Source organism: Choloepus didactylus, chromosome 1 (genome assembly GCF_015220235.1).
Source record: "Choloepus didactylus isolate mChoDid1 chromosome 1, mChoDid1.pri, whole genome shotgun sequence".
NCBI classification, from domain to species: Eukaryota; Metazoa; Chordata; class Mammalia; order Pilosa; family Megalonychidae; genus Choloepus; species Choloepus didactylus.
This window is the reverse complement of record NC_051307.1, coordinates 132,512,217-132,523,025: the sequence shown is the minus strand read 5'-3', so window position 1 is coordinate 132,523,025 and position 10,809 is coordinate 132,512,217. Positions and strand designations below refer to the sequence as shown.

At 34.6% G+C, this 10,809-nt stretch overlaps 1 long non-coding RNA gene across 1 annotated transcript; it reads right to left on the bottom strand.

The window, feature by feature from the left end:
- Positions 1 to 636: 636 nt before the first annotated feature.
- On the bottom strand, positions 637 to 9,732 carry LOC119527315. The gene is made up of 3 exons (XR_005215367.1): positions 9,607 to 9,732; positions 4,830 to 4,937; positions 637 to 784 (listed from the first exon to the last, which is right to left on the bottom strand). It is a non-coding gene; the product is annotated as an uncharacterized LOC119527315 (long non-coding RNA).
- Positions 9,733 to 10,809: the final 1,077 nt, after the last annotated feature.

Below are 10,809 nucleotides of genomic sequence, written 5' to 3'. Positions count from 1 at the left end.
AGGCAAATGGTAAGTGTCTGCCTAGATACAAAGAATTTTCTTGCAAATAAATGAGATGGTTCACTAACCCTCCACTCCTGCCCCCAGCTTTTGGTCAAACAGAAACATGAATTATACTAATATTAATGTTCAAGTAATATGAAGTGAAATACCTAACATGAACCAGAGTAAGATACCTAACATTGTGTTGATCAGTATGGCCTAGAATGTTCAGATTATTTTGAATTGTACACCTATATTGTTTTTTTTGTGTGCCAAACACTGTTCTAAATTCTTGGAAATATTAATTTATTTCTTATAAAAACCTGTAGGTTAAATATTATCATCATTACCATCTTACAGGTGAAGGAATTGAGGGTTATAAAAGTGGAGTAACTTGTATAAGATAATCCAGCTATTAATGGAAGAACTGCATTGAAACCCTAGCATTGAGCTCCAGAGTCCATGCTCTCAGCCACTCACTATGGCAGCCTTATTTACCCAAGAAAGAGCATTTGATCCAATAACAATCTGAATCTTCTGTCTTATTTAGAAGGAGTTTAACCAATGAGGTTTAAGGCCTTTCTTTCATCTCTTCCTTTCTATATAGTATATTCCTAGGCCAAAAATTAATATTAGTAAGATACATGCCTTACTGTGATGGACAGGAGGTGGTGGAGAGTGCTACAAACAAACGGAGATCAGGATTGCCATGATTGGCATTATGGCCATCTGTTTAAGACGACTTCTTGAGTTCCAATCCAATTTCAGTGGCTCTTTCTGAACAGGAAACACAGGTGTAAACCTAGCCAAAACAATATCCAAAAAAATGCATTACGCTACTTTTCCCTTTGCAGATGCCTTACATTAAGAGATCGAGTTGTTAACTTCAGATGTACCATGTGTGAAGGAGAATTGGAATAGGTTGCTTATAAATCACTAAACCCAGTCCATTAATCATTCTACAACATTTGTGGTTGCCCTATGAGACATAGTCTGTTGATATTAATTTTCACTAAAGGCAGAGCAACAGTTTAATTATGATCTGATTGGAATTGAGAAGGATGGTCTAGAACAATGCTTATCAAACTTTCCTGGACCTCAGTAGTCCTGATTTAGTAGAACTGGGATGGGGCTCGAGTTTTGCATTTATAATAAAATCTCAGATGATGTAATGCTGCCTGTCTGTGGGATATATTTTGAGTATCACTTGCTTAGATGACTCCCAAATATTGGTATGATAATGGGAATTTTCATTTGGGTGCTTTGAAAATAAACTTCCCTCATTATAGTCTATGTGCTGTTTCTTGAAAATATTCCTGTCTTATTTTCCCACAGGTACCCGTTCTCTGTGCTGTTTAGTGTACTTGCATAGAAAGGAATTTTTCTTGCATTTCATTATTGCATATATTTAGTCAGTTCTCAAATAGGCTTTGGATTACCACATAGAAGATTCACCTTTTCACAGGTACACAGGATACCTCAGGATAATTACTAAAATACAGGTTGCTCATATTTACTTGCATTAAGAAATCCTGGGTTTATGGGCTAAGAAAGTTTCCATTCATTGTCCTGATATGTTAGCTCAGTGCCTGGCCTTATCCCTGGTACAGAGTAGCTCCTTCAAAATCATTATTGTTGAATGAGAGGTGGAAGGACTGAACAAATAGTTTTAAGCATTATTATCAAGCTGCTTTGTTTTAGTCCTCTCCTGCACTGATGGTGCGGATAAGTAAGCCTATTCTCATGTACTAATACAAACTTTGTACCCTTGCTTGGTCAAGTAGTACTGTAAAATTGATTTGGAGAAGGTGAATATGACTTCTGGTCAGGGAGTACATTTAAGGCACATGCTCAGGAGCTAATTATGTTTAGCAAAGTGTCAAAAAATGCCTTTCCTTATTAGCCTAGTCCTGTCAAAGAGTTTGAATTAGACCATTTTTCACATTTAAGAATGCTCTGTACTCTCGCTCTACATTTCTTTTGAACTTTCTGCAAATGCTTTATGGGCATTATCTTGTTTTTCCTTACAACACCATTCAAAGGTGTGTGACCGAGTAGTGTTATCCTCATTGTACAGGCACACAGAAGTTAATTGACTTTTTTCAGGTCATGGAGAAATGGGAAAATCTAGCAATAAAAGAAACATTAGCCATTTTTATAGATTGTGAGCACAGTGGCTTCCACAGAACTGCTGCCGTGTCCTTCCACCTCCCAACACAACATATCCTCTATTCATGGGATTACCTAAGGAAGTGAGGTTTCTTGAAAGATGTTCATATGGATTAGTGTAGGTTCAATTTAGGGTCAAGTAAAAGCATCACACCTCCCTTGTAATTTCATAAAGCATTAAAAACACTTTCTCTATGAAAAAAATATTCTGGTAACTTCCAAATTATAGAAAAGGTTTTAAGATCTTTGCTTAAAATTATTTGTGTACATTTTAAGGTGCCTATGCTTACACCCTAATGCCCATTTCATTTATAATATGCCCTGAATATTATTAGGAAGCAGTCTGATATGGGCCCCTTGTGCCCCTACATGTTTTGGCTGAGGATGCCAAAATCCCCAGATCCTGACAATTCTTTTACCCTGGCCACTGAACTGGATTGTTTATGCAGCTGGCAATTCTGAAAAGTGATATAATGCCTCACAGGGATGCATCATATTATCCTGCTACACACTTGGTCTGTCTCTGGACAGAGAACAGGCTTGATTTCTGCTTGATATAAAAGTGGTAAATTTCCTAAGCTCGGAGTTTCTCAGCTGCAGTGGGAACCTCTGCTTGCAGATCCATTCATCTCGGCCCAGCATGTTGTCCCCATGGACTTTGGAGCAAGGAAAATCAGCACAAACATGCTGATACTCCTGCTACTGCTTTAGCTGTGATTAATAAAGTTCTTTGTCTATGATCCAGAGATCTCATTGGTCAGCATCCATGGAACTGTGGTAGAATAATTTATGAACTTGTGTGTTCCAGTGGGGATTCTACTGCTTTTAAAGCTCCTCCACACTGTAAAACATTTTTAAATAGAGTAAAATCCCTCGAATATCCTTACTCTCTTCCAAGTAGATCCTTCCCAAATTATAGGTTATTTCATGAAAAAGGTTTTATTTCAGCCACATAGTGGTGTCCAGTGAATTAAATGAGGCTTTAGAGGGATAAAATCAGCACAAGTGAGAATATCAGAAGTGCAAAAGATTGGGCAGACCACCTACAGCATTTGCTAGAGTATGACACAGTTGTAAGAAAAATTGCCTTTGCTGTTGTGAGCAGCCCGATAGCAGGAGCTATGTAGTCTTTATACCTGTTCTGCAGCCAGTCATAATGCCTTCTGTGTCAAGGTGTTTCTTGAATGCCTCTCAAAGAAATGAAATCAAAGGGCCTTACTTGAAGAGGCCGTATATTATGACTGGAGTCAATCGACCTGGGTTCAATCTCAACTCTGTCACTAATTAGCTGCACATTTGGTCAATTTCTTTAATCTCTGCCTCAGTGTCCTTATCTGGAAAGACAGAATAATAATAGTACCTACCTCATAGAGTTGTAACATTTAGCCCTCAGTAAATACTTAGTGGCTTTCAGGTGTTACTGGTACTAAAGCATTAGAACTCCATAAAACTCCATTTCTAAAACATTCAAGAAAGAAAACTAGTCTTGCAGATTTATTCTTAATTGTTTATAGTAAGTGTTGGTCCAAATTTAGTTTTACACTGTAGTAAATGTATTGTAAGTCCTAAATCTAACTTTATTATTTAATGTAAAACCCATCTTATGTTTATTTTAAGTGTGGATGCCTGCTCTTTTTCAGGCTGGATAAAATTTAAATATTAAGCTAAATTTTCATCTCTCCTAATTGTTACCTCTTTTTTGGCAACATGAAAAACTCCCCACTCTATATGTAAACATTTCCCCCGCATTCACCACCTTGCCCAAGAGCAGAGCTAATTCTGAGTCAAAAATCAAAACAGGCTGTCAATTGGATATGCACAACATCTGGTTGCTTCCAAATTTACCATTTGTGGAGGTGAAAGTAGTGTATTTGATTTGGAAAATGTGTCATTGGGTCCTGCCCATCCCATACACATCCTCCTTCTTGAGGAATATGTTTCCAAACTCCTTTTATCCCTGCTTGAATTCTGAAATCTTCTAAAGCAAATGCTCCTCTCCTAGATTGAGACTGCCTTCTTACCCATGGTGTAGTTGTTTCATTTCACAGCACTCTTAAAAAGCATAATATCTTGCTGTAATATCTACAGTCAATGCAGATAATGTTACATTACCCAAATTGCTGGAAATCCATTATGCCCTATATGTAGTAAATGAGCAGCAAATCTACACAGCTGCTGCTAACTGCTCTTTTAGACTTCCCTGTAGTTAAGTAATGAATCTTTATCGACTTCCCGAATAATTTACTCAATGCATTAAATTGAATGTAAAAGGAAGTTTTACAAAATGAGGACAAACCAGTTCTGGGAGTTGGTGATAATCTTAAAACTTCTATAATATTCTTCTTTTTCTTTTAAATAAGCAAGAACCCATTTTTCTCATCTGGTTTGAGCTTTTAGGTGATGTAACAGCATTAGCTTTAACAAATATTTAAGATTAAAAAAGAAAAAATGACCTCTATAATTACTCCTCTGAGTACAAGATTCAATTGAATATAAATAGAGCTAGAAGCTTCTGTAATTAGAATTAAAATCAGTCGGCCACACTGATTTTACTAAATTAAATATTTATTTTAACTGGGTATTTTAAAAGATCATCAGTTGTAAAAATAAAATATAATGAAGGTAAAAAGCACCCCAACACAACTTTGTAGAAATATTTAAAATAATGAAGTAATCACCTTGAATGAGGGGCTGGGCTCAGGCCAATTTGAGTTATCGAAGCTCATCTTTGCAGCTTTGTCATATTCCCATTTTCATTTCTCCTCCTTCAACAGCTCTTTGCTCTCCTGGTGCACAATGATAATGTTCATGCCATTAAAATACTCAGAGTTAGAAGTGTTCTTGAAAGTTCTTTGGTATATTTTTTCTCATTTACTGATTAAGAAAGAGAGACCCAATCAACCCAAATGATATCAACCCAAATGATATCAACCCAAGACCAGTTGGCTAGTTAGTGGGAGAACAGAAGACTGAAACTAGATTTTCTATCCTGTTCCTTTACCATTATTATAGCCTTCATCTCACACACAGGTGTATCAAACAAAATCCATTCTGTATAATCCTGGAAGAATTCCTGCTTTGGTCTCTGGTGGACTTAACACCCATTCCCATCAGCCCTGCTTTCCCAAGATGATGAATAACTAGTAACATAGAATGAGCAGTAAGTAAATACATTTTCTCTTACACAGCCAACCTTTATATCTTAATGAGGCCTCCTGGAAACAGTAGATATTCAATGAAAGAGGAAAGTATCTCCATTGTCATTTCAGATAATTTGATAAGTTCTCCAGGAGTATTTTTGAGCAGGCTAGCTTTTCAGTAACTGAAATAATAACCAGGGACTATGCATTCAGCTAGCTTTACATAAAAGGTTTACAGTTGTTTTCCAATATCCAAGGAACAATTATTCACACTAAAACGGCATATTTCAGCATCCTTTATCACTGGCCCTTTTATTCTTTGGTGAAGATTGATTTACTCCCTTTATAAAGGATGAGGATTTCTAGGAGTCATACTATGTTTTAAAAGACCCAAGTTTAAAAAGCTGCATGGCAGTATAATTAAATCCTTCTTGTGGCTTTAACAGAGAAAAGAAATCATCATCTGTTGCTGTCTAGACTCTCGTCTATTTCCATTTTATTTCTACACCATCGCTGGAATCATGGAAAAAATATTGCAGTCATGTCACTTATCACATAGTATTGCAATTGTCTGTTTCCTTGATTCTGTTTTCCCAACAACTGTGAGCATCTCTGGGGTTGGCATGAGGTCACTTAAGTATTGTATCTTCAGTATTTAGCACAGGATCCAATACAGGGTAGAAACTGCTCAATTCTTTTTATTTAACAAAGTAATCGATTTATAATAATTACTTTGAAAAGTAAAGCAAATACATCATAAAATACTTGGAAGATACAGCCTTCCTTCCTTAGTAGTGTTCGTATAATTTTATATTGGCTTCTAGTCTCTTTATAACATACATTCTTGAAAACAGCAAGTTTCTACTTAAGTTGGAAAATAGCTTCATTCCTCTTTCAACAGAATAATTTAGCTTAGTGATTCATGTGTTTTCACTTACCAGAAATAGACATGCCAATTAATCATCTAAAGTGAAAAACAATAATTCTGATTCAATAAGTAGAACAAACCATAATTTTGTGTTCTTAAGAAAAAGACAAAAGAAATGAATAATTTCTGGGCTTTATATTCTTATAATTCCTTGACCTTTTAAATCATAGCAAAATACCCTTTTCCAGGACAAAGACCTTCTGATATTAGAGGGAAAAAAGTATGTTACATGCAAACAAACCCTTAGTGATATCTATAGACAACATAATACACCATAGCAGTTCTGTTGTTCTATAATGAAATTTAGGAACAATGTCTTTAAAATAAGTATAGAATGAAGAGATTACGTTCACAGGGAAGATTATTTTCTTAAAGTAATTTAATTGGCATATAATTAGAATATATATATCCTTCTGTCTATATCTATAGATATTCCTGTCATGTACCAAACCATTGGTTTAGCTTATAAACAAAAGCAAAATTTAGTATTGATGTTAGAAACTATATTTATTTTTACAAGAGTGACATAGTGATTGTGTTTAATTACAATGAAATTTTTGTTAAAGAGAAACCAACAGCAATGTGTTTATTCCAAATTTGCTAATTTAAAAGAAAAACAGAAGATTTTGAGGGAAAGTCATCAAAATTAATAGGCAATTTTAAATCTTTAATTTGAAATCACTGTTTGAATTAATCAAATAAGAAATGGTACAGAGTACTAGAGAGAATCGTGGGCTGGGAGTCAAGAAACTTTATTGTAGATACATCTCTGCTATTGATTAGGTATGTGGCCTTGAGCAAGTTATTTAATTTTGATAGTCCTCATCAAGTACTGCTGATTCTTTCGGTAAATATTTCTCAGCTATGTAAGACTTTTTGTTATCTATATTATTACAGATTCATAACTGCTTTCACTGGCTTTACTCCACTGTCTCTTTATCTCCCTTTAGATCACGAGTCTCTGCCCCTCAATCAATGCTATTTTTCACACCTCTGTCATGATGATTTTTCTATAGTGCGACTCTAACTCAGCAACCAAAATCCTTCAAAGGCATGCCATGAGCTGTGGGGTACAGTATATGTAAAACCTCTTCAGGCAATCCAAAAGTCCCTCCATGAGCTAGCTTCTGCCCACCTTTTAATGCTCTAGTCTGTCATTCTCCATATATAGCAAATTACCAGCTCACAGAGAAGCAATAGAATTATTTGCCATTCATTTTACACCTTGTCACTTGCTGTTCCTTGCCCTTATAATGCCCCTCTGCCATTTACCTGTCTAAATTGTTTTTTCCATACTCCAAGACTCAATCTAAAAGTCACTTTGTCTGTGAATTCTCCCCTGACCACTTCAGGAAAATTACATTACAGGTAGAATGAAGCTGAGTGTACATCTCTGTTCCCATAGCCTTCAGAATAAACTGTTCTTGTGGTGTGGCCATTATAATTTTTATTCTCCATTATTATACCATTAACATTGCTTAATGGTATGTCTGCCTTAGGAGACTGTCAGAATTTTGAATGTGGGATGTTTGTCCTTTTATTTTTTTTGCTTTCATACTGACTGTTGGTCATTTTGCCAAAAATCACCTAACCCTGTATCCTTAATTTTTTCTTGTCCTCAAACATTTAATAAAATTTAACAGAATCTTCTCAAATGACTTTTGGCATTGAAGAAACTAGTTTTAATTTTATGCCTACATTGAACAACATACTAGTTTCTTACTTCAGAAGTCACTAGTTTCTGTTTGCTTAAAAGAAAATTTTCCTTCCCTAATTCTGAATTTATATTTTCCTTCACTTTCTTGTCTTGAAAATAAATTTTTATTCACAAATGCTTCAATTTATATATTTCATAAAATGAATGCTTAAAAAATCTAATAGATGCAATTATAGGATCTATTTTAGACCTCACTGGTTCTAATATGGTCAAATAAGTTATAATATTAAATATCTGTGTCAAGGTCCTGTTTTATTTGAATTTCTTTAGGATCATTTGGAAGCTAAATTAGGTATGGGTGAGGACTCAATTGTAGAAATGCATTGAAATATACTAATCATAATCTTTGTGTAAAAATGTAACATCATTCAAGAACAGCCAGAGAATTCATTTGAAAAAGTGGCTGGAAACATGATAGCTTTTTTGAAACATAGAAATATTAACTGTATTATCTTGAAGAATTGTAATATCATTAATTGATGCCCTTATATTAAATACCAATCACAAATGCAGCCTATATAATGGTGCTAGGATATTGTAAAGAAAAACATCAAACTTGCTGTAACTTAATGTTTTTTGGAAACACCAAGTTAAGTTCATACATTGAAAGCTTATACTCTATACTCACACTAAGCATGTAATTTGGAGGCTACTCCCACATGCATGCCCTATGTCCTTAATTATTACATGGGCTAAGTGTATAGACGACTCTTGGTCTCAGAGTGTGGGACAAAATAGAAAACAACTTTGAAATATTATAGTTTTCCATTAAATTCACAGTTCTTTATTAAATTAAAAAAATTGATCAATGCAGTTCATACTTTTTTTGGTGAGATTTTTTGTTTGGAAGAAATCTCGTGCAGAAGTTAACTTGTAAAACAGATAACAGTGGCTACTCTGGTTGAAACACCAAATTAGAGCATCTGGGTTGATGTCCGGAGCTGTTTCTCTCCCATGGATGCCTCGGAATCCCTGTAACCCCTTTGGTGAGGAAGGTGTGGGTGGTGCTAGAGAACAGTTTGAAAAACACTGGTATAGGTTGATAACTTGTGATTCCTACCAAGTTTTACAAGTAGAAACATACGACAATCTAAGTAAATTCAAGCATTGAGGTATGAATTAAAATTACACCTTCAAAATTGCAACCCTTCTTATCTAATTAACTTAATTTTGAATTTTCTAATTAAATCTCTAAGAAAATTCTTTACTCTCTGTTTCCAACAATGATTGTTGAAAAATATTGTAACTGATGGTCTATGAATGACACATGGAAAACTCCTTGGAGAATTTATGTTAAAAATCTTTAAAGAGGATTCTGGATTGTCTGTGGGCATTGCCATCTCTCCATTACTTACTCCAGAGTTTCTTGATGAAAGACAGAAATGAAAAAGTTACGTCTGTTTTTTCCAAGTTCCAAAGGGTCTTTGCCAATCCCATGATATTCTTCCTGATTGTATTAATTATTCATTTATTCAACAAATATTTGTTGAATACCTACTCTATGTCAGATTCTCTTCTAGGCAAAGGGATCCAACAATGCACAAAACTTACAAAAATCTGCCTGCATACGACTTACATTCTAATAGGAAGAGAATGTCAATAAACAAATTAATTTAACAACTAAATATACATATACATACATACACCCACACACATACATAAATACTTACATACATACTGTAACTGTGCTTGAGTGGAGTGAGCACAGGTTAGAGTCTGAGGAGTGGAGGCTTAGTGAAGTAATGGGAGGGAAGATGAGGGGAATATTGTGTTGAGCTTTAGGCCACTGTAAGGACTTGAGCTTTTATTCTGACTGAAGTGAGAAGCTGTTGGAGAATGTTGAACAGAGGGGAAACATGTTCTGACTTCTAATTTGAAAGTCTCATTCTGGCTGCTGTGTTGGGAATTAGCTCACACTAGGAGAGACCAGACACTAGACTACTGCAATAATCCAGGCAAAATGTGCAAGGCTTGGGCCAGACAGTTCACGAGGAAGGAGGCGGTGAGCCAAGGTCAGATTCTACATCTCTTTTGAAGGGAACCTATAGGATTTTCTGACAGATTGACTGTGGTATATGAGACAAAGACAAACTCCACCTCCCTCCCACTTGCTAAACTTTAAAAACAAATTCGAATGAAATTGTTTATGAATAAGGTTATGAGCATAAACAGCAGTTTACTCATAAATCAATACTATGGAAATCCTTGGCATGGAAATTACTAATAAAACTGTCTGAATGAGAAATGAGTCTGACAAAATTAGGAAGAAAAATACTTTAAAAAGGAAACATTATATATATATATGTATATACATATATATATGTGTGTGTGTGTGTATAAGAAAATTTCATCCAGTTTTCTGTGAAGAAAAAAAAATATCAGCTGACAGAGGGAGTGAAAAGATTTTTCTTTTCCTTAATTTTAAAGTTCTGATTATAAGCACAGAAGTATATAAATATTTAATATATTATCTTGTGTCCTGGTAAATTCAGAATTTTAGTATTATTTCTTATATCTTGCTATTTTATTTTCAAATAATTTTAAATTATTAAATCAGGAAGACTTTATACATTCTAACTTAGGGCTTAAAACTAAGAGTCATGGACCATTAAGAAACAGTAAAGACCAATATGTTTGCTGTGATTGTAAATCATATATAGTATCTATTATAATTCAAAATTCAATGTTCTTGCTACATTATTCCCATGTAAATATAAGTTTAAAAGTTATTTGGAGTTTTAGATAACCTTAAAATAAGTGCAGAAATATTACTATTTTGTATGTTTTAAGACTGTGAACTAAACACTTGGAGAGCAGTACATGTGTTTATATTTGCATTTATATATTACTTATGGAATACTTACTTCCACATA